The 20,889-nt window shown below is 44.4% G+C and overlaps 1 protein-coding gene across 2 annotated transcripts in view; it reads left to right on the forward strand.

Moving 5' to 3' along the window:
• The first annotated feature begins 20,722 nt into the window (after positions 1–20,722).
• Positions 20,723–20,889, forward strand: part of LOC148031147 (serine/threonine-protein kinase 52-like) — a 34,906-nt gene continuing 34,739 nt past the window's right edge. The window contains exon 1 of one of the 2 annotated variants that reach the window (XM_087684685.1): positions 20,723–20,876. The gene's annotated coding sequence lies outside the window, so the exon portion shown is untranslated. The remainder of the gene's footprint in view (positions 20,877–20,889) is intronic. The other variant, XM_087684686.1, reaches the window with a different exon arrangement.

Raw genomic sequence — 20,889 nt, forward strand, 5'->3', positions numbered from 1 at the left:
GAAGTCATATGCAGTAATAGTGTTGTTTCACGCAAAATGGTGTTTTTGGTGTTTGAGTTATGGACTTGAGAGGCCATACCACCTATGTTAAAGGTGATTCACATACCTTTCTACATATCCACTTATGCAAACTTTATTTGGAACTATAATCCTAACATCAAATCAAGTCTGCTTAGGTTTTGGATTAAAAATGAGCACAAAATGAGTCAAGTTACACTCACACAATAGCTAGTATATCATGACTTACGTGAAAAGCAAGGGATTGGGAAATATCAAAAGGTAGCAAGAACCTTAATGTAACATAGAGATGGGATGACAAGCCTAAAGTCAATCAAGATGGACTATTGTTCACAACCATCCCAAAAAAAGGACCTATTAGTCATTGCACAAGTCTTTCACCATATGTTTACTCACTTGATGATGACTTCTTCTATAGTGAGGATTCCCAAAGGCCTCATGGAAAATATTTTGATGAGTGGGATAGCTAAACAAAACTTGAATAATCTATGGTTACAAGTGTTTTGCGAATCAATTACTAGATGAGTCAAGGGTGCTTCCAACATAATCAACTTAGAAGCTCCAAGTCTTCAAGCCCAGCTTGAGGAGTGAAACAAGGAAGTATGCATGACAACTTCTATAAGTAGAACACATGACATGGAAGACGTGAAGGTGGAATTAGGCCGTGCCATCTTTGTCATTGAGAAACTTGATTTTGGCATGGAATTCAAGACTTTTATCTATGAGCTTATAAGGGAGAGGTTGATAAATCATATGTGCCATAAAGTGTACAATGATTAGAAATTAAGGGAAATGGGACTTTGCACTCCAAAGTCTTTAAAACCGAGCAATTTGCTATTGTCATCAATAGAAGGAACATCAATAACTAAGAAACCACCTAAGATCATGCCACCCACTACAGAGTATGTCAACCCTATGGACTTTGAGATAAACCAAGACAAGGATCTAAAGAAGACCTCGCATCACAACATTGCTTCCCTATTAACTAGTACGAGAGGTGTGTTCAAGGAGCTTGTGTTTGGAGCGAGAACCGCAAGGACTCGACTTCATCATGAGATTGAGGATTCAAACTTCTTTTTTGACATTCATATTTGTTGTCTGTAGGATTAGAAAGAGGCACTAATCTCATTATTGAGCTCTCCATTTAAGTCAAGATAGGTGTTGACTTGAGGAGACATTGAGCCTTAATTCAAGGGCTATGATAGTCTAATTTGGATGTATTTGGGCAACTAATAGTGGTTGGATTCAAAGCAAAACAACTTGATTTTGGAATGCTTGGGAAGAGGTTTTAGTCATCCAATGTATGCAAGCACATGGGCTACTTAAGCTCAGGGGGCCAAATTGGCATTTGTAAGCCTAGGGCCTACTTAAGTTGGGGGTAAGTATGAGGATCAAGTAGGGCCTTTAAGTAGGGGGTCTTCCATTTAGAGACAGAAAAAGAAGAGAGGGAAAATCTTCAATGAGATGGCTTGTTTGATAGCTTGAAGATCTTGGACTTCCTTCACAAGGTAGTGGAGCATGTTTAACTTGACACTTGGACCAATTTTCATGCTTTAGGCTCTCAACTACTTTTCCAAAGATAATGGACTTTACCCCTTGGCTTAATAGTTAAGGTTAAGACTTAGCATCCATAAATTTGTCATCTTTGAGAAATTTTTTTGCTATATGATGCTCATACATAAGTAATTATGTTGCTAACATTGAAAATATAAAGTTGGCCTATATGCATTTGGTTTCGGGTGGCCATTTTATGCTTGAAAAGTACTCAAAAAAATATGAAAGAGTTGCAAGAAATTTTGAAGCCTTTGGAAGTGCTATAGCATCAATTTTAGGCTAGTTTGAATTGCTTTAACCATTGTTTACCTTTGTGGGGCACTCATATAGCAGTCAATGGGCCTCTTTTAAGCTTGCAATTAGACATATTTTGGTGTTTTGGTGTGCAAAACATATTGCAATAATGTGTTAACATGTTCCACTATCATGTTGACACTCTCATATTCCATTTATTTTAATGTAAAAGACATGGCAGGTAGTGTGTTTGGTGTATGAAAAAAGCTATGTGACTTGTACAAGAAAGAAAGTGCTTCATAGGTATCTTGGTTGAAGAAACTCATTGACCTCCACATGAAGGAGAGCACTTCTATGCCCAACCATCTCCATGAGTTTTATTCCATTTTCAATCAATTGATAGCACAAAAAATGATTTTTTGTGATTTGCTTAAGGTTATATTCTTGTCTTAAGAGTTGCAACACTTTTAGGATAATCATTGGCAATTCTACACCTATAGGTATTCTTATTGTTACCGTGTTTCCCGCAGCATAGAGGAGTGGAAAACAGGAAAAAAAAAGGAAATAGCAAAAAAGGCGCAGGATAAAAGCAGAAAAAGGCACCTTGACCGGTAACCAGACCCCGAAAAATTTAAATGTTCGGGCACGACCCTCAGAAAGCCTCGGTGTCGCCCCGAGACAACAAAAGAGTAAAAGGGCACACCATTAAAATGTGGGAGCACCCCCAAATCTTTGTAAAAGAGTGCCAGGCTTGCTCCTGTGCAAAGTGTACGCATTAGTTGGGAATAGGATAAATTAGAATGGTGGGAAATGGAAAAAAGGGCCTAGGCTATGGCCGGCCATGTAAAAGAGGGAAAAGGGGATCACCGCCCAAAAAGGATTTAGGGCTTTGTATATAAAGTTGAAAAGTGAATGAGAAGCTCATTCTTTGGTGTGTGGCAAAAAGAGTCTTCTTCTTCCTCTCTTCTTCTCTCCTTCTTGCTTGTGTGTGCTCTTGAGAGAGGGAGTGTGAGAGTGTGAGGGAGTGAGTGTGTGTGGGAGTGAGGGATCAAGAGGATGAAGCTCTTCACCATCTCCTCTTCTCTTCTTCTCTTCTCTTCTCTTCTCTTCTCTTCTCTTCTCTTCTCTTATGCGCGCAGCTATGGAGGATGGAGCTTGGAGATGGAGGAGGCTTGAGGATGCTTGAGCTAGCATCAAGAATCGTGGAGCTACCGGAGTGCAAGAGAGAGGAGGGTACTCAATCGAGCATCAAGGTAAGCTCACTACACTCATAGGATCGACGGCGCGTCGGCTAGGTGAGAGATAGCCATTAGAGCTCACTTGGAACGCTTGAAACGATAAGCAGTCCGCGGGTCTTGGCGGTTGAGCGAAAGCTCCCACATTTTGGTTCCGTTGCCGGGACCAACGGATTCAAGCTTGAGCACTTGCATGCCTCATATCGAGTATCAAAGTAGGGTACTCATCCCTGAAATGGAGCTTGAGATAGGTAGGAAGTTTCGGTGTTTTTAATCTTCAAAACAAGTAAGTATTTTGGGATATTTTGGTTGTTTGATGATTGGAAACCATGGAGAATCTATTTTAGTTTTTTGCCTTCGATCTTTGATGCATTTAGCGTAGGTTAGAGTTAGGAAATCGAATCGAAAAAGGGTAGGATTTACTGTTTCAAAACAAGGCAAAACAGGGGAAAAAATGTGCAAAATGTGCAAAATGCTCGCTAATGAGGCCTAAGATCGGCAAGTGAGTGATTGGGGGCATCAATGCCACATTTGGGAAGGCATATAAGAGCCAGGAAGCCAAAAGAGAGCTCATTTGTGCCATTTTAGTGAGAGAGAGAGAGAGAGAGAAAGAGAGATAGAGAGCTCCATCCCGTGTTGATTCGATCCCATCACCGACGCACTTATCGGCTCCTTCAGGTATACAAACCTCTCCCTCTACTTCCCTAGATAGGATCTGAAAGTGCATGACCATGGCGCTGGCCTACATTAGGTGAAACGATCGAAATTGCATTCGCACGGGTTACGTGCGCCACATTCGTCCCGTCCGAGTGGCCTCTCTTGGGCCGAGTCCTAGAATCGGCCCTCGATCTTTGTCACTCGGCCCACTTAGCCAAACCCTATACCATTCATTGTATCACTAAACTCTCTCTCTCTCTCTCTCTCTCTCTCTCTCTCTCTCTCTCTCTCTCCTAAGAGTGACTATTATCTTCACGCATGGCCTCCTCATGTGTAAGGGCCTCACTAGAATATGTCCCCATAACATAGTACATGGAGGGCACAAACTGATTAGGTTTATATCTATCTTTAGTATATCATCTCAAAATGGACTATGGGCATATATATCATGTCCAACATCGTGATCATGACAGTTTGCCCTGATGCGTATTTGCCGGGTCGGGTCAAAATTCTAACAGATTTGACAAAAAGTTGCACTCGGACCAATTGGTCTGAATTGCAGGGTCCGAATAGGTCACTTGGACGGGCCGAGGCACGCGGTCAAGGGCCGAATTTTCAGATTTGACTCGGACGATTTTGATTCGGATGGGCCGAATGGCGAGTTCGGACAGGGTAATTTGGACGGGCCAAACGGTGCTTGGCCGACGGCCGGATTCTGGGTGTGGTCGAGATTTGACCTGGATCGAACACTTAGACAAACTCCGCATAGTCTTTGAACAGTGCCACTTATATCGTCTCTCCTTGAACCCCTTGAAATGTCAGTTTTGGGTAAAACACGGATGCATCTTAGGACACATGGTGTCGAAGAATGGCATTGCCACTGATTTCTTGAAGATCAGGGTTATTGTTGACCTCCCACCCCCAATTAATTACAAGGGAGTTCAATGCTTTTTAGGCCATATAGGATACTATCGGCGATTTGTACTGAATTATGCACTGATCGCCAGACCATTGTACAAGCTGCTGATTGTCTTCGAGTGGAATGAGGCATGCCAACGGGCATACGAAGAATTGAAAAAGGCTCTAACAATAGCACCAATTCTATAAGCCCCAGATTGGACCATTACCTTCCACGTGCACATCGATGCTTCTAAGTTTGCGGTGGGGGCAGTGTTGTGCCAACCTGGTGAGCATAACTTTGATTACCCAGTGAGCTTTGCTAGCAGACAACTCACTGAGACAGAGATGAATTACTCGACAACTGAAAGGGAGGGATTAGCCATGGTGTTCGCGTGAAGAAATTTCGGCATTATCTATTGGCCATACCTTTCATCTTCTTTGTGGACCATCAAGCTCTGCTCTATTTAGTGAACAAACCTTGTGCTACAGGGCGCATAGCTCGATGGCTCCTCCTACTCCTAGAGTTCGATTTCTCCGTGGTGGTACGAAAGGGAAAACAGCATTACATGGCTGATCACATGTCCCGCATACCCACATATGAAGCCGCTGGACAAGGCATCATTGACGAGTTACCTGACGCCCACTTATTCCACCTGTCCAGCGAGAGAGATCTATTTAAGGCTGATCTAATGCCATACTGGGCAGACGACATAGTCCAAGTGCTTGAGCACGGACTACCTGAGCGACCAATAGAAAAGGCACGACTTAAGCTCTTGATCCTGAAGATCCAGCCCTACCAACTGATTGCAGGCCAACTCTATAGGCTGGGGCAAGACGGATTGCTGCGTAGGTGCGTGTGTGAGCATGAGATGCACGATGTGCTCTCAGAGGCGCACAACGGCATCGCGGGAGGACACTTTAGCGGAGACACAATAGCACGGAAGGTGCTGCAGTCTCAACTATGGTGGCCCATGCTTTTTCGCGACGCCACGCGATTCGTCAAGCATTGTGACGAGTGCCAATGGACAAAAGTCCCAATTCGTAAAGAACAAATGGAGTTGACCCCAATCATTGCTCGCCAACCCTTCGAAAAATAGGAAATTGACTTCATAGGACCCATCAGTCCTGCGGCGCAGTACTCACAAGCCAAGTACATCGTAGTGGCCACAGATTACCTCACGAAATGGGCAGAGGCAAAAGCCACACGAAAAAATGATACTAGGACAACCACCAAGTTCTTATGGAAGCAAGTGATCTCGCGCTTCGGTTGCCCCATCGAACTGGTTAGCAACCAAGGCGCTCACTTCATCAATGAAGTGATAGCATATCTCCTATCCACCTTTCTCATCATCCATCGCAAATCCTCTCCGTACTATCCTTAGGCTAATGGCCAGGCAGAATCAACTAACAAAATTCTTATCAATGTCCTGACTAAAGTAGTCTCAGCCTCACGAAGCGACTGGGACAACAAGTTGATGGTTGCCTTGTGGGCCTACCGCATAGCTTATAAAACGGCTGTTGGCCAAACCCCCTTTAGGCTGACCTATGGGACTGAAGCAACTCTACCATTAGAATTCTTCGTCCCTAGCCTGAGAATAGCACTCCAAGAACGATGGGAAGGGAAGGAAGCATGGACGCAACGCTTGGTCGATCTGGAACGCCTATCAGAGACTCATCTTCTAGCCACCCACGCGCTTATCTGCGAGAAAGCCCGACACAAGAGTTGGTTTGATAAGCATGTCAAGCAATGCGAGTTTGAGCAGGGTGACTTAGTGCTCCTCTACTCAGTTAAAGGACATAAGCAAAAGATAAAATTCAGAGGTCTCGGACCCTTCAAAGTTCGGGCAATCAACCGAATCGGCAATGTTGAGCTCGAGACCCTCGACGGTGAAGGACTAGGCTTCTTCAATGGCAGTCGTGTCAAGAAGTACTTCCCTCCCACTCATCCTTTGCATGAGCCACCAATGCTAGAACCGCCGAGCAGCCACAATGACTGAAATCAACGATGATGATGAGGAAGCTGTAAAGCCCGCTTACCTCTGTGTCACGGTCAGTGCCAAGCAAACATGCACTTTCAACGCCTTGATCGATGAGGGGGCAGACTTCAATGTCTTAACGCACAAGCATTGGATCCAACTTGGCAAACCACTACTTCAACCCACAACTGCCAAATTAAGCCCATATGGGGCTCAATCTTATGCACTTCTCGGCAAGTACCGAGTCGCTGTTTCTATCGAGTCTGAGACTGTTTCAATGATGTTTTACATGTTGCCTAGTGCTACAGACGCAGGCATGGAGTCACTGCTCAAGCGAACCTTCAAAAAGCAGACTCACTGCGATGTTGATTATGAGTCGCAGCGCATCCACCTAGCAATCGGCAATGTGCGCATTATCATACCTTTCAACAAGGGCTGCGCGACACCATCACCGTCCACAGGGCCACCGATAGAAACATCCATAGGCAAGATTAAGGAGGGGGTAGTGCGTGTCTGCCGCTCCCTAACTTCCATAAACTGCAGACCGTAGCAAACCAAAGCAAGGGCCCAACAACCTCGCTTTCAATGGGTGCCTAAACAGCCTTGAGAACCGCCTAGGACTAGACGCGCCTGTCCGCATAAGACCCAGAACTCTAAACCTAGGAGGCCAAGACACAAACACAGGAAGAGCAGCGTGATTAAGCAAAGATGGGTCCCTAAAGCCCTCTTGCATGCGCAAGGCTACTATGAGGGAAATGCCTCACTGTGGATCCCTAAGGCCCCCACGACCAAAGGCACTAGTCATACACCACCCTCAAGCTTGATCAGCCCACGTCCCCCAACACCTCAAGACCATAGGTTGCAGTGCTCTCCAGAGCCCCAGCCATCTGACTCATCTACACTTCGGCCCAAGAGAGTCACACAAACCTATCGGCCCAAGCAACAACCACCATCACAGGTGGCATCATTCGACCAAGTCAATCCAACCCTCCGCAGCAAAGCTAACTGCAGCAGCCCAGCCGCCGCTGTGACTGACCCTAACCCGCCCATCTTACAAACAGCCCGGTTGCAGGCTCAAGGAAACTCCCAACCGCAACTATGTACTATCAAAGCCTCTAGTTGTAGCAAACCTCAACCGCCCGTCGGCCTTACGCCCTCCTATGAACGGAAGTCATTTCTAGCGCTAGCCGCTGACCTTGCGGAGGACAACGGAGATGATGTGGTGGACTGCATCAAACGGCTCGATGCCACCTTCGTCTCGCTAGCCCTCAGCTATGATCGCTTGGACTTGGGTCTATTAGTGGAACCCTTTGCAAGGGAAGTGCGCAATATGCCTTGCTCTTGGGAGACTTTTGAATTCGCCTTTGCACAGGCTTCTCGCTTTGCCTGCTGAGTTGGTCGGTAGCGAGGTCTCCAAAGAGCAAGCCATTAAGCAACGTCTCATCACGTCATACGATCCACGGACCACTTCTGCTATCACAAACCAAGAGATCGCAAGGTTATCCCACCTTGTTGATACTGGATCACCCTTCTTGAGACAGTGGTACGCTCTTAGGTTGCAATGGGAGGTTGACGGATGTCGCATAATGACCAACGCCGAGCAACACCGAGCCATCAAAACGGCAAAGTATGATCCCACCTACGTCGGGCCTACCTTTTATAGAGTGTTAACCACTCTTCGGGGCTGAGCATATCAAGGCGCATCCCTATCTTGACTGTCTCTTAACAGAGGAAGAGCTCCACATCGCAAGTCGAGTCACCTCTGGTGACTTCCTCACAGATGTCCTCACATACGTCACACATGTAGGAATTCCACCCTTTGATCTGGACTGCGCCGCTCAACTGGAATACAATCCAAATTTCTACACTTGGCTCCTTCACAAGTAACTCCTACCCCAACAGGCCCAAAGCCCCTAACCTTTTGACCCCCAATCCTAGGAAGGATTCTTTTCTAAGATGGAAGGGGAGGGGATATGTGGTGAAGGTGAAAGGAATCAGATTGGAAATGAATCAAAAGGGATACAGTAAAGTAAAAGTAGTGAAAAGCATAAGCATATAGTATGAAAAAAATGGCTTCCTAAGAAATTCATTCAAGAGTTTTTATTCTCACGTAACTAGCGAAGTGATATGTGGAAAATGCTAACGAAAGTTACGAATTATGGCAGGAGCATAAAATGTCACAGCAAGACCGCGCCCATCGACTCCCGTTCACAGACGAGGAAAGGGAGTAGTATCGCATCCATCTAGAGAATCGCGCCTTCGGCCAGCTCAAATTCCGAACCATCCACAACATAGAAGTCATGGTGGCCAAGGAGGAAGCAGCCAGGAGGGTGGTGAAACAATGCAACCTCACAAAGTATATTGAAAAATTCTCGTAGGAGCCGGATCACCTAAAGTGCGTAGAATTCCTCAAAACATACAACCCAAACCAAGAAGGTGGCATTGTAACAGTGGGCCGAGGAGAGGGTGCAAAGCAGGTACAAGTCCAGTTGGATCCAGCCTTGGTGGAGAAGGCTTTGGGATTGGTACCAAGGACAGAAAGGAAACAAAAAAGGGATGTTTATGCCATCCTGAAAATGAAGAAGGAAGAGGTGCTCACGAATGACAGCATAAGCATCCAGGACATCCCTAACACAGAAGCCAGGTTGCAGGCCAAGTTGGTGCATGTGCTCTTCTCCAGCCAGCGTTACAATTCCTTAATGCATCGAATTAGCGTGCCAGTGCTGGAGAATGTAGCAGCCCACACCCTAGACGAAGTAGATTGGAATGGGTACATGCGGAAAACGATTGATCAAGCAGCCAAAGCGCTAGCCCTAGGAAGTGCACCAACAACAGGAGGAGAATCTCCGGCTTCTAAAGTTATGGAAAGGAAGAAAGCCTCCTCCAAAGCCTCCTTCATTGGGTATGGAGGAGTCTTGACTGCACTCATCCAGGAGGCAGTAAAGGAAGCACAGGAGGCGGAAGAGGGAGAAGGAGAAATGCCAGAGAGGTCGCCTCCTCACCAGGACAAAGACAGGTCCACCAACAGAACTGAAACAGAAGAAGAAGGGGAGGGACAGACGAGTAAAAAGACAATCAGGAAAACCAAGAAGAAGACGACGCAAAGGAAGAAGAAGAATGACGAAGGCAGGAAGAAGGAGAGAGAAGACTTGGAAAGGGCGAAGAAAGAATCCCCGAAAGAAGCAAAGGAGAGAGAGATGACAAAGAGACAGGAGGAGGAGAGGGAAAAAGAGGAGTTACGGAAAGCAAAGGAGGCGTCGAAACAAGAAGCAGAAGAGAAGAAAAGGAGGGAAAAAGAACAGAAAGGGAAAAAGAAGGAAGAGCAGAGAAAAGCGGAGGAGGAAAGGAAGAGAAAAGCGGATGAGGAAGAGGAAGAGCTACGAAGAAAGGAGGAAGAGGACCTAACGGAAGCCACCCGCTGGTCCATCAAACAACAAAGCCGAGCAGATGAATTGAGGAGCCTGAGCCCGCGTAGAGAAGAGGGGCCAGGGTCTAGCACACAGGTGCCAGAGTTTGTGCCACCTCCAGTCCCTAAAGGCAAGGGCAAGGCCCCGCTCCATCCGATCCCTACCCTCCTGGTGCCTTCCGCTGAACTCACCACCATCACCCCCAGCATCCCGACCAGTGTAGATGTGTCAAACTTCGTGGCGTGGATGTAGTATTTCATCAACAAGGAGATGGGCCAGGGGCAGAGCACAGAGACTACGGCCACAGGACAGAAGAGGCTAGCCACAGATGCGGAGTCCATGCAAGAGCCCAAAAAGCAAAAAGTCGAAGCCTCAACCTCGCCCATCCACACAACGATGATGCCATCGGCTAATTACGACGAATACGTCGCCAATGGAGAAAGCTAAGGAGGAACACAAGATAGATGTGGCTGAGTTGGCAGCCGAGAAGGAATCAGTGGCTGCCTTCTAGCTGGATAAAACAAGAATGATAGCCTTGCAGCAGCGGGAGATTGCAAATCTCAGACAAGAACTGAAGGCTAGGGATGAGAGGGAGGAACACTGGAGGCAGCTGCTCGAAAGCGAGATGCGGGAGTTAGTAAAAATGCAAAGAGAGCACAAGCTCCTAATAGTGCAATACCAGGAGCTTGTTGCGAAATTTGCTCAGATTGATGCACTCGTAGCGGAGCTGAATGCCAGGGACGAAGAAAGAAAATGAGGCATGGAGGAACAGGAGGAGAAACTCGAGCGCCTGACAAACCAGCTGACCTCTGAAAGAGAAGAACAAGAGAGGCTAGTCAGGGAATTGGAAGATTATGAGCAGAAACTTATGATGCTAACCCTAAGACAGGGAGAGGGCTTGGAAGTGATGAACAAAAGAGCAGAGGAGTGGGCTGCGCACAACGAAAAGAGGGTGAAGACACTGGCGCGACGCCTTACTCTGGCAGAAAAAGAGAAAATCATCGCAGAGAGCAAGGCAGAGGCAGCCCAAGTGGCCTTCAACACTCAACAGAAAGCCTTCCTTGACACCATCCTAGACACCACCCACGCAACACAAGGAGAGCCATTGGAGGTGATGCAAAGAAAGCTCGGCATGGCACGAAGAGCCCTACATGCTAGACTGCAAATGCCATCATTGCCTGCGGAGGTTAGGCTGAGCTTGGATGAACAGCGAAAATACCTAATGGTGGCCGGCCTAACCCCCCAGGAGATCGACGCCCTCGGATTCGAGGAAGAAGCAGCACATGAAGAACGGCAGGGGGAAGAAGCAGAACTAGAAATGGATATGAATCGATTTAGGGAGGATGTAGTCCCACAACCCTCCTCGCCGTAGTCTCAAGAGCTGCCACACGAGAGGACCCATCAATGGAAAGAAAAGCCATCTCTAGGGAAAGACGCAAAAAGCTGGTGGAGGAAGCCAGAAAAAAACTGAGAGCCAAGCCAGCCGTGCTACCGTCCGCACCTCTCCCACCGTGCCCTGATGATCTTCCTGCAGTATTCCACGCAGAACTGGTGTTGTGAGAGATACATGAACTAGGAAAGGATCCATTCCCCTTTAGTTTCCTCCTACCCAATAGTCTACAGAGGGTCCTTCCACTCAAGGTGATGGACGAGGTAATCGCGATCGGTGGCCGATTGGGGCAAAAATGACTGGAAGAGCGGGAAAAGACCCTGACCTCTTGGGGCACAGAAGCGGCCGACTACTGGCAAGATAAGGTTTTTGAAATCCCACACACTGTACAGAACTAGAAAAGCCAACCCCTGTGGAGGAGGCGAGTATGCAACATCAACATGCTCACCTAGATGGCGTGTTGTAACACCCTGCCATTCGAGAGGAACAACCCTACCTACATGGCGTACCCTCGAAGGGTAGGGGTAGATTTTGATGCCACCCTCCACGGGAGATATGACTTTCCCATTATTTATAACTCCACTGTAGTATCCTTTGAGCATGCCCTTCTTTTTACCGCTGAAAGCCTAGATGAGTCTATGATGCGCTTTCTTGCGGATTTCTCCTCATGTCCTGACCCCGCTTTTGTAACAACTTGTAATTATCTTAGGTTACTTAGGCTACTTCTTAAGCAGGACCCGACTCCACAAGAGCGCGACCTACCTCCCTTATTCTTTGACCCTAATGCTATAGACAATTGTGCCATGGCTCGTCTCATGATGAGGGCTAGTCTCCTTCCCTCTTTTTGCCTAGCCCTCCTAGAAGACATGAACGATAGCCAATTCACTAGGTGCAACCACCCCTTCCTCTCCACCACTTCCCTTGATGTCCACATGAATCTGAAAGATTACATGCAAACTTGTCAGTTTTTGAGCAAATCTATCCGACCCCCTTCTCCTCCTCGTTCCGATGAAGACAATTAGGCCTATTTATCATTGAAAAAAAAAGAAAAAAAAAAGCACCACAGTTCACTGCACCTAGGGTTCTCCCTAGCCCCCTCCCCACTTCACACTTAGGGCACATCAAGGGCAGGACTTTCAAACCTGTCACCCTAAGACTTGCACCGCACCTCCAACAATGCATGAACTGGGTCCTCAAGTGTGGGACATTACCAAGGGCTTGCCCAAGGTTAGACCCATCTCGCAGTTCCACTGCCACGGACACCATGCACTCCATGGCAAGGCAGACACACCCCCTAAGGAGTGCACAACTTTTCTTGCAGGTTATGATCAAGTCTCAAGAAATGGCTACTCTGCTAAAGAGGATCATCCACGACGCCCTTTAATAACCAAAACTTTTTTCCCGTACCAGTGTCCAGCCATCTGCCTGCTGATGGCTACCAGGATTAAACCAAGCCAGGATAGATTTGCCATTGGCATAGATCTTGGAACCTCATCTTCCAAAGATGCATGTCCAACGCCTCAAGATCCATGGATCGCTTATTGATTCCACAAGCCTGAAGACCTTCAACTCAAAGACAAGGATCTTCAATCAAAGCCACAAATTTTCAAGGTAAAAAGCGTTCGGGGGGTTTCTCTAGAATAAATCCCTCCAATACCATCCTCCTAAGGGATTGCTTATTGCTTCAAGCATTTCTGATACTCAAAGGATGACCGGCTACATAAGGGGCGCCACAACAGTGTGAAAGATGCCGAGTATCTTCATGGAGCCTAAAGCACGCCGGAATCTTTCTTGGTCATCGTTCTTAAACTCCATCACCTATCATTCACCCAACCACCTTGGAAGCATTGTCATCCACCTACCTATTCCGCCTAGCAGGCGACCTAACTAGCTGTTATGTCCCACCGCAGTGCCATGGGACTGGCACTTGGCTAGGAGGGGGGTAATGTTACCGTGTTTCCTGCAGCACAGAGGAGCGAAAAACGGAAAAAGAAAAGGAAATAGCAAAAAAGGCATAGGATAAAAGCAGAAAAAGGCACCTTGACCGGTAACCAGACCCCGAAAATTTAAATGTTCGAGCACAACCCTCAAAAAGCCTCGGTGTCACCCCGAGACAACAAAAGAGTAAAAGGGCGCACCATTAAAATGTGGGAGCACCCCCGAATCTTTGTAAAAGAGTTCCAGGCTCGCTCCTGTGCAAAGTGTACGCATTAGTTGGGAATAGGATAAATTAGAATGGTGGGAAACCTCGGTGTCACCCCGAGACAACAAAAGAGTAAAAGGGCGCACCATTAAAATGTGGGAGCACCCCCGAATCTTTGTAAAAGAGTTCCAGGCTCGCTCCTGTGCAAAGTGTACGCATTAGTTGGGAATAGGATAAATTAGAATGGTGGGAAATGGGAAAAAGGGCCTAGGCTACGGCCGGCCATGTAAAAGAGGGAAAAGGGGATGACCACCCAAAAAGGATTTAGGGCTTTGTATATAAAGTTGAAAAGTGAATGAGAAGCTCATTCTTTGGTGTGTGGCAAAAAGAGTCTTCTTCTTCCTCTCTTCTTCTCTCCTTCTTGCTTGTGTGTGCTCTTGAGAGAGGGAGTGTGAGAGTGTGAGGGAGTGAGTGTGTGTGGGAGTGAGGGATCAAGAGAGTGAAGCTCTTCACCATCTCCTCTTCTCTTCTTCTCTTCTCTTCTCTTGCGCGCGCGGCTATGGAGGATGGAGCTTGGAGATGGAGGAGACTTGAGGATGCTTGAGCTAGCATCAAGAATCGTGGAGCTATCGGAGTGCAAGAGAGAGGAGGGTACTCGATCGAGCATCAAGGTAAGCTCATTACACTCGTAGGATCGACGGCGCGTCAGCTAGGTGAGAGATAGCCATTAGAGCTTGCTTGGAACGCTTGAAACGATAAGTGGTCCGTGGGTCTTGGTGGTTGAGCAAAAGCTCCCACACTTATGAGTGCTAATGTTGAGAACTATTTGCTCACCAAGAGGTGAATAGAAGGAAACGATGTAAGTTCAAAGAATTCTAGTGCACTCATTATGAGAGGAAGGTCAAATGCTAGGGTGAACTCTCGTGAAATTGGGCATTTTGATGGAAACCATGTTAAGAAATACTACCCCTTGGAACACCAAAAGCATAAATATCCCCTTAAGGGTAATGAAAGTTTTGAATGAGATCACCATGACAATAGAGTCTCTACACCCATGCAATGATCACCCAATAGAACCATGGAGCTTTAAAGTAAGGGAAACGACTAGCAACAATCTTGACATATATGAAGAGCAAATTATTCAACATACCTACCTTAGAATCAGACTCATGACTATTAAGGAAGTCAAAGTTGACACTCTTACAATGAAGACTCTAACTTTAACACCTTGTCCTATTGATATTAGGATCAATTAGGGCAACTATCACTTCTATCCCTATGAAGGCAAGGCCTACTACATGCTAGGAAAATGCAAACTCGTGATGTTGATAGAGATCAAAAGCATCCTTGCGATCTTATACATCCTATCAAGCAGAGAAGACATTGGCCCCACAAGATTATACTAGGCTAGCTAATCAAATATCAAGCATAATGCAATATCTACTATGTCAAAAAATTCATTCACTTGACACTTCTAAGAAAAAAGGTGATCTCCACCTTTAGCATAGGGGAATTGACTAAAGAACAACCACAACTCATCAAAAAAACTCTGCCACTCACCCCTAGCAAGGAGAAGGAAGCCCTGCTACAAAAATTATTTCAGTTCTGGTTAAAGCTCAATGGTACGATGGAGAAGTGTGCATATCCTAAAGCCAAAGCTTGAAGATTTATGGTGAACAAGGCTAGTGCCAATTGGAGGGTTGTTTGCATTGGGTTCAATAATGTAGTAGAGAATGCCATGGAGGGTAGGGAGTGACCTTGCCTATTTCATTGGGAGCAAAGCCTACAATATACACACCTCCCAAAATGTGCATAGGAACTTCAAAGAAAAGCACAAGCATCTATGCCATTTTTGGAGGTGTGCATCAATTGAAGATGCAATGACAACTTAGTACAAGTTCGTTTGGGCATGGTGGGTAAACTAAAAAGTTAGAAATTATAGTATCCCCATAAGATTGTTGGCTTAGTTGGTGGCATGTTCAATATCCACACCAATGAAAATATTTTGTTGAGGTAAATTATACTCTATCCCTAATTGTCTTGTATGTCATTATACTTGTCTCAATATAATGCATGTTTACTTTGCTTTTCTATGGGTGGTAGAGGACATGTCTAATGTACCAACTAGAAACTTGGCACATTTGATACATCCTAGTTAGCTAGTAGCCAAAGGCTTCAAAGACACCATCATCTCCAACAATGGATACATTAGTGATCTAGTGAATGGATTATGACAAAGTACAAAATGGAATGTTTTATTGAGGGAAAGTTCCATGTTGTGGGGTTTAGTGTGGAGAATCTTGCAAAGCAAATGCATCAAGGAAACATTCCAACACCAATAGTTGTGGCAAGGATGATTGAGGAGGTTACATGTGGAACTCAATAGTGTTTAGATCCATATTCTTAAGGTGACAACAATAGTGGCAGGCAAACACAAGAGTGATGCTTGTGAGTACAAAGGAAGCCAGTGTCTCTCATATGCCTGAGTATGTAGCGCAAAACCATCCTTGAAGAAAGGGAGTCAAACAACTTGATTTTGAGGAACCATCACGATCAATCCAAATAGAGACACCTATTGATCATCACAAAAAGTCATGATATGCCACTAAGGAAAATGTAAGAAACCGATAAGAAACATAACACCATCGACACCTATGCCATCATTTTGCGATGTGATTGAGGTCCAATTCACAAGGGAATCCTAGCAATCAACTTGGGACATGAAGGCAATACATGTGGCTTTCTAATGAAAGCATGGACCACACTTAAAGCATATGTTCATTCATTAAGCATACTGCCACCTAAAGTCTTGTTAGTATGGTTGACGCCAATTTGAGTGAAAACAAAACTAATCGAGGAGTTTGTTCTACAAAAGCCAACACCATAAGTAGGGGCAAACAAGGCATGTGCACGCATGCACGTGCATGCACGCGCGCACATGCACACACACACACACACACACACACACACACTCTCTCTCTCTCTCTCTCTCTCTCTCTCTCTCTCTCTCTCTCTCTCTCTCTCTCTCTCTCTCTCTCTCTCTCTCTCTCTCTCTCTCATTATATCAATATTAGGTTGGGAGCATGTGTGAGTTATGGGAGACCAAAGGTTCAAAAAACCAACAATTGGGTGCCTCACCTTTGGATGAAAGATGGATGTTCGTTAGCTTTTGATATAGATCCTATAATGATTCCTTAGAAAACTAGAATATTTTATCATTTCTTTTTCGAGGATAGGAATGATAGAAGATAGTTACCTTTTCTCAGTTATTAGACCTCATTATTTCTAATGATTGGTCAGAGGCACAAAAACAAATCTTTCTTTATATATCAGAATACTCTATCCCATAGCTAGGCTTATACCTATGAAATAGTTATGAGTAAATCAAAGCCCTACAAAAAGAGGAACCATAGAATTTTTTGTTATAGATTTAAGGTTGTCACATGTTTACATGTATAGATAGGTAGGAATTTTTGTGCTTAGTTGTTTTCATGAATGGTTGACTTGTTGTTTTTTAGCTGAATTTTGTACATTTGTCTAGAGTAGGATTTGTTTTTGTCATTATGTTTGATTTTATTGTGCTTGAGAACTTGATTGTCTTGGTCGAGATGGACAGATTAGAGTTGGACTTAGTGAGTAGCCACTAGACATATTGAATCAAGTATAATGTCTTGCCAAGTGCTTTGCACATCATAGGGATTAAGGGTTCACGAGCACTTCACGTTGCACTTGTTAAATGCACTTCACTCGATGGTCGTCTCTTGAATTTTCCATGCCATGGGTTGGGTTGATGCACTTATTGCACCATCATTGAGCACTAGCACACCATGATGCCCATTGCAGCCATATTAGGTAGTAAAACTTACATGCACATGCACTTGAGAGAGCACCCTCATTATGCATGCACTATTCTTTGTATGCATGAGAGTTGGGATATGCATCATGGAATTAGGAACCTTAGGATGAGTGGGAAAGGTAGTTGGGAGACTTTGAGGGTTGCGAAGGACTTCTTCAGTTGTGAGATGGGTTGTTTATTTGGTCAACATCATGAGGACTATTGTTTCATGAGTGTTTGTGAGATTTGGGTGGGTACAGTGGAGTGAAACATTTTTTTCTTTCATTGAGAGCTGAGAGGTGAGGTTAAGGATTTAAACTAATCAAGAAACAGAGTTTGCATCTTGCATGACGCACGGGCAATTCTAGCTAGGCTAGGCACTATTCCTTTAGTGCATTAAATTTTTTCCGTGTATTACATCGATTGAGTGATTGCATGGTATGGATTTAAGCTTTGCACTTCTTCAAAGTCATGTGTGATTGAGCACAGAGTTCATTTTCAAAGCATGTTTTTGCTAGGACACATTGCATGGTATCAAAATAGGTACATATGGAAAAAAAGTTTTATTCGAAAAAAGGAGACTTGGAAGCTACCATTCTTGTGAATTTCGTATATTCAACAATTGCTCATTTGGTGTCAAGTGCCAATGTGATCTTAGCTTTAGCAAAGGATCTCATATATAATGATACTCCATGGATAACCAAAGACAATATTTTGAAGGTCTACTTTCTGAAGCAAAACAAGCGAAGGATGTAACCATTTCTCAAGCTGTGGGGAGAAGGTGAGTTAGCTTGAAGTTTCTTGAGTAGGTTTGGGATTTCATGGTTTACATTTAAGCGCAAAAAACTTTGGAAGCTAGTGGATATTCATAAATAAAAGATGAGGCTGACATGCATGCTTCTTGGGATTGCAGCACAAATTTGGGGGTTGAGAGATTTCTATGAGAGAACTGGCAGGTGTGAATTTTTTGGAGATGGTCAACATAGTATAGACCATTGCATTAGGCCGTGATATACTATAGAGAGCTAGTGTCTACCATTAGCTAATGCTAACAGCAAAAGGCACGATGCTATATAAACATATTTTGCAAAAAGAATGTGGTAAATCTGGGCATATGTGATATCATATAGGCTATAGCCTCCTATGTATAAAGATGGGGTTTCTCAAAGGCTAGTCACAAAATGTTTGTGTCGTCATGTCATATAGAAAACCATCTCCCTGACTTAAAGTAGTCATGGACAGTGGGAATTGAAAGTCGTTAACAATAACAAGAGCATTGTTCAGGTTTTACATGCTCGGAAGCAAGTTGATGTTATGTCTAGAGGTTGTCATTCTCAAAAGGCATCGTATCCTATAGAGATGTATAAGAAGGTTGATGAAGTTTTAGGTTTGCTATAGAGTATGCAGCAATGTTATCGAGAGGGCCTATCTACAAGTATGCAAGGATGTTGCTTACATAAACAGTGGGAGTACTGATAAGGGCCGTGGGCTTTGTGTTGTAGCTAGAGCTAGCATAATGCCGTCAAGGGATGGTTGTATTTTTTGGGCTCTTATGGACCGTGGTTATCCTCATCAATGAGCATTCGAAGGTGGTAGTAGTGCTGAGCCAGTCATGTTGAAGAGCAAATGTGTATTGAAGGAGACTATGCCATTGAGAAGAGGAGACTTAATTGGAGAAGCAAGCAACCTTTGATTACTAGCATGCTATGTGAGTTGAGTGAAGGTGGCGACTCACAATCAATAAAAAATCAAAAGCATTACTTTTGTAAACTTTTTGAAAAGCTCAAAAAGCTTTTAGACTTTTGAATGTATGTAGTTGGGAGAAAACTATATAAAGGGAGAAGAATGGGGAGTAGGGCCCTCCTTCTCTTGTTTTGCTCCAGTCACTAGTGTGAAGAAGAGAGGAAGGTCACACCTAAAAGTTAAGACAGAGAAAAGTGGCTCAAGGCCATAGTTGGCGAGAAGAGTCATTGATAGTTTGGAACTTCTACAAGAATGGTGCAAATAGCTTGATGTCTAATCTATCTCGACTATTGAGATTTGAGGTATGAGATTTTTGCGTCCTTTGCCATTAATATTTTAAAATTTTATTGGGGATTATATTTGTGTATTGATGATTTATGAAGTGTGATAGAATTAGTTTCTTTGTACCTTTAAAAAAAAAAGACAACTAGGAAGGCTACAACATTTCATCCTGACTTGTGTGTAACGTTTAAATATCAGAACTTTTGATTGGGATTGTTGGTATTTGGTCATGTGTTATTAGAATTTCTAGTCAAGTTTAGCACCAAGGCAAAGTCATACATCCTAACTGGCACTACTTGTCATTTTATCTTTGGGTTGTGGGTGAGGTTCGTCCTTTTCATCGCTCATGTGACAACATGCAAATTAAATGATTTCAATATAGTACAAATGGTCACTCTACAAATAACCAACTTAGTGAGAAAGTGCATTATTATGCTCGGGAAACCATTTCAACCATAGATGGAATGGCCTTTTGTTACCACAGTCCTTCCTTGTTATTCCCATCAATACATAGTGCTAAAAGGGACAACAATCATATTAATGCCTTTGTTGCATGTGGTGGTACAAAGGGAAGGGGTCCTCCCACTACCACATATTGACTACAAGGAGAGGGGTTTTTCTTTAATCCTCAGAATCTCCCATTAGCCTTGGCAAAAATCAACATGCTATCTTGGTCTTAAGGAGCTAATGTGTATGATTGGTGTAGCCAAAATTTGTAGGATTCACAAGCTAATCATGTGAACGATTTTGATAGGGTTAATGTTTTCTCCCTCTTGCCTTTGAAACGTTAATCCATGGTATTTCGTGCAACCACCACAATAAGGTAAAGTGATACAAATGCCACTTGTTTGTGTGACATCTTGTGCAAAGAAGCTCTTAAGAAAAAACTATTAGGTAGATGAATAGTGTCTTAGAATGTTCCTTATCACTTGGGTGATCCATGTTGGCCATAATTTACAATCAAACATGTTGTACACCCATCACCTCAGTACTCATGCATTTATGCATGTGAACAATGCTGGTTTTAGCTAACAAAAAAGCTATTTTGGAAAGCCTTTCCTTTTCTCTATTGGCATTTTTGACTCAGACAGACCTTTTGGCGGCTCTTTTCGATGAACACAATTTTCTCCCTCTTGCCTTTGAAACGCTAATCCATGGCATTTTGTGCAACCACCGCAATAAGGTAAAGTGATACAAATGCCACTCATCTTTGTGACATCTTGTGCAAAGAAGCTCTTAAGCAAATTCTATTAGGTAGATGCATAGTGTCTTAGAACGTTCCTTGTCACTTGGGCGATCCGTGTTGGCCATAATTTACAATCAAACATGTTGTGACACCCATCACCTAGGCTTACCACTCAGTACTCATGCATTTACGCATGTAAACAATGCTGGTTTTAGCTGACAAAAAAGCTATTTTGGAAAGCCTTTCTTTTTCTCTGCTGGCATTTTTGACTCGGACACTGGCGATCGAGCAGGGCCGGCCTTCTGCGCTCTCATTGGTAAGTCCTTCCA

Source organism: Lygodium microphyllum, chromosome 9 (assembly GCF_053477565.2).
Source record: "Lygodium microphyllum isolate KBCC chromosome 9, Lygodium_microphyllum_v1.1.10, whole genome shotgun sequence".
Classification (NCBI taxonomy): Eukaryota; Viridiplantae; Streptophyta; class Polypodiopsida; order Schizaeales; family Lygodiaceae; genus Lygodium; species Lygodium microphyllum.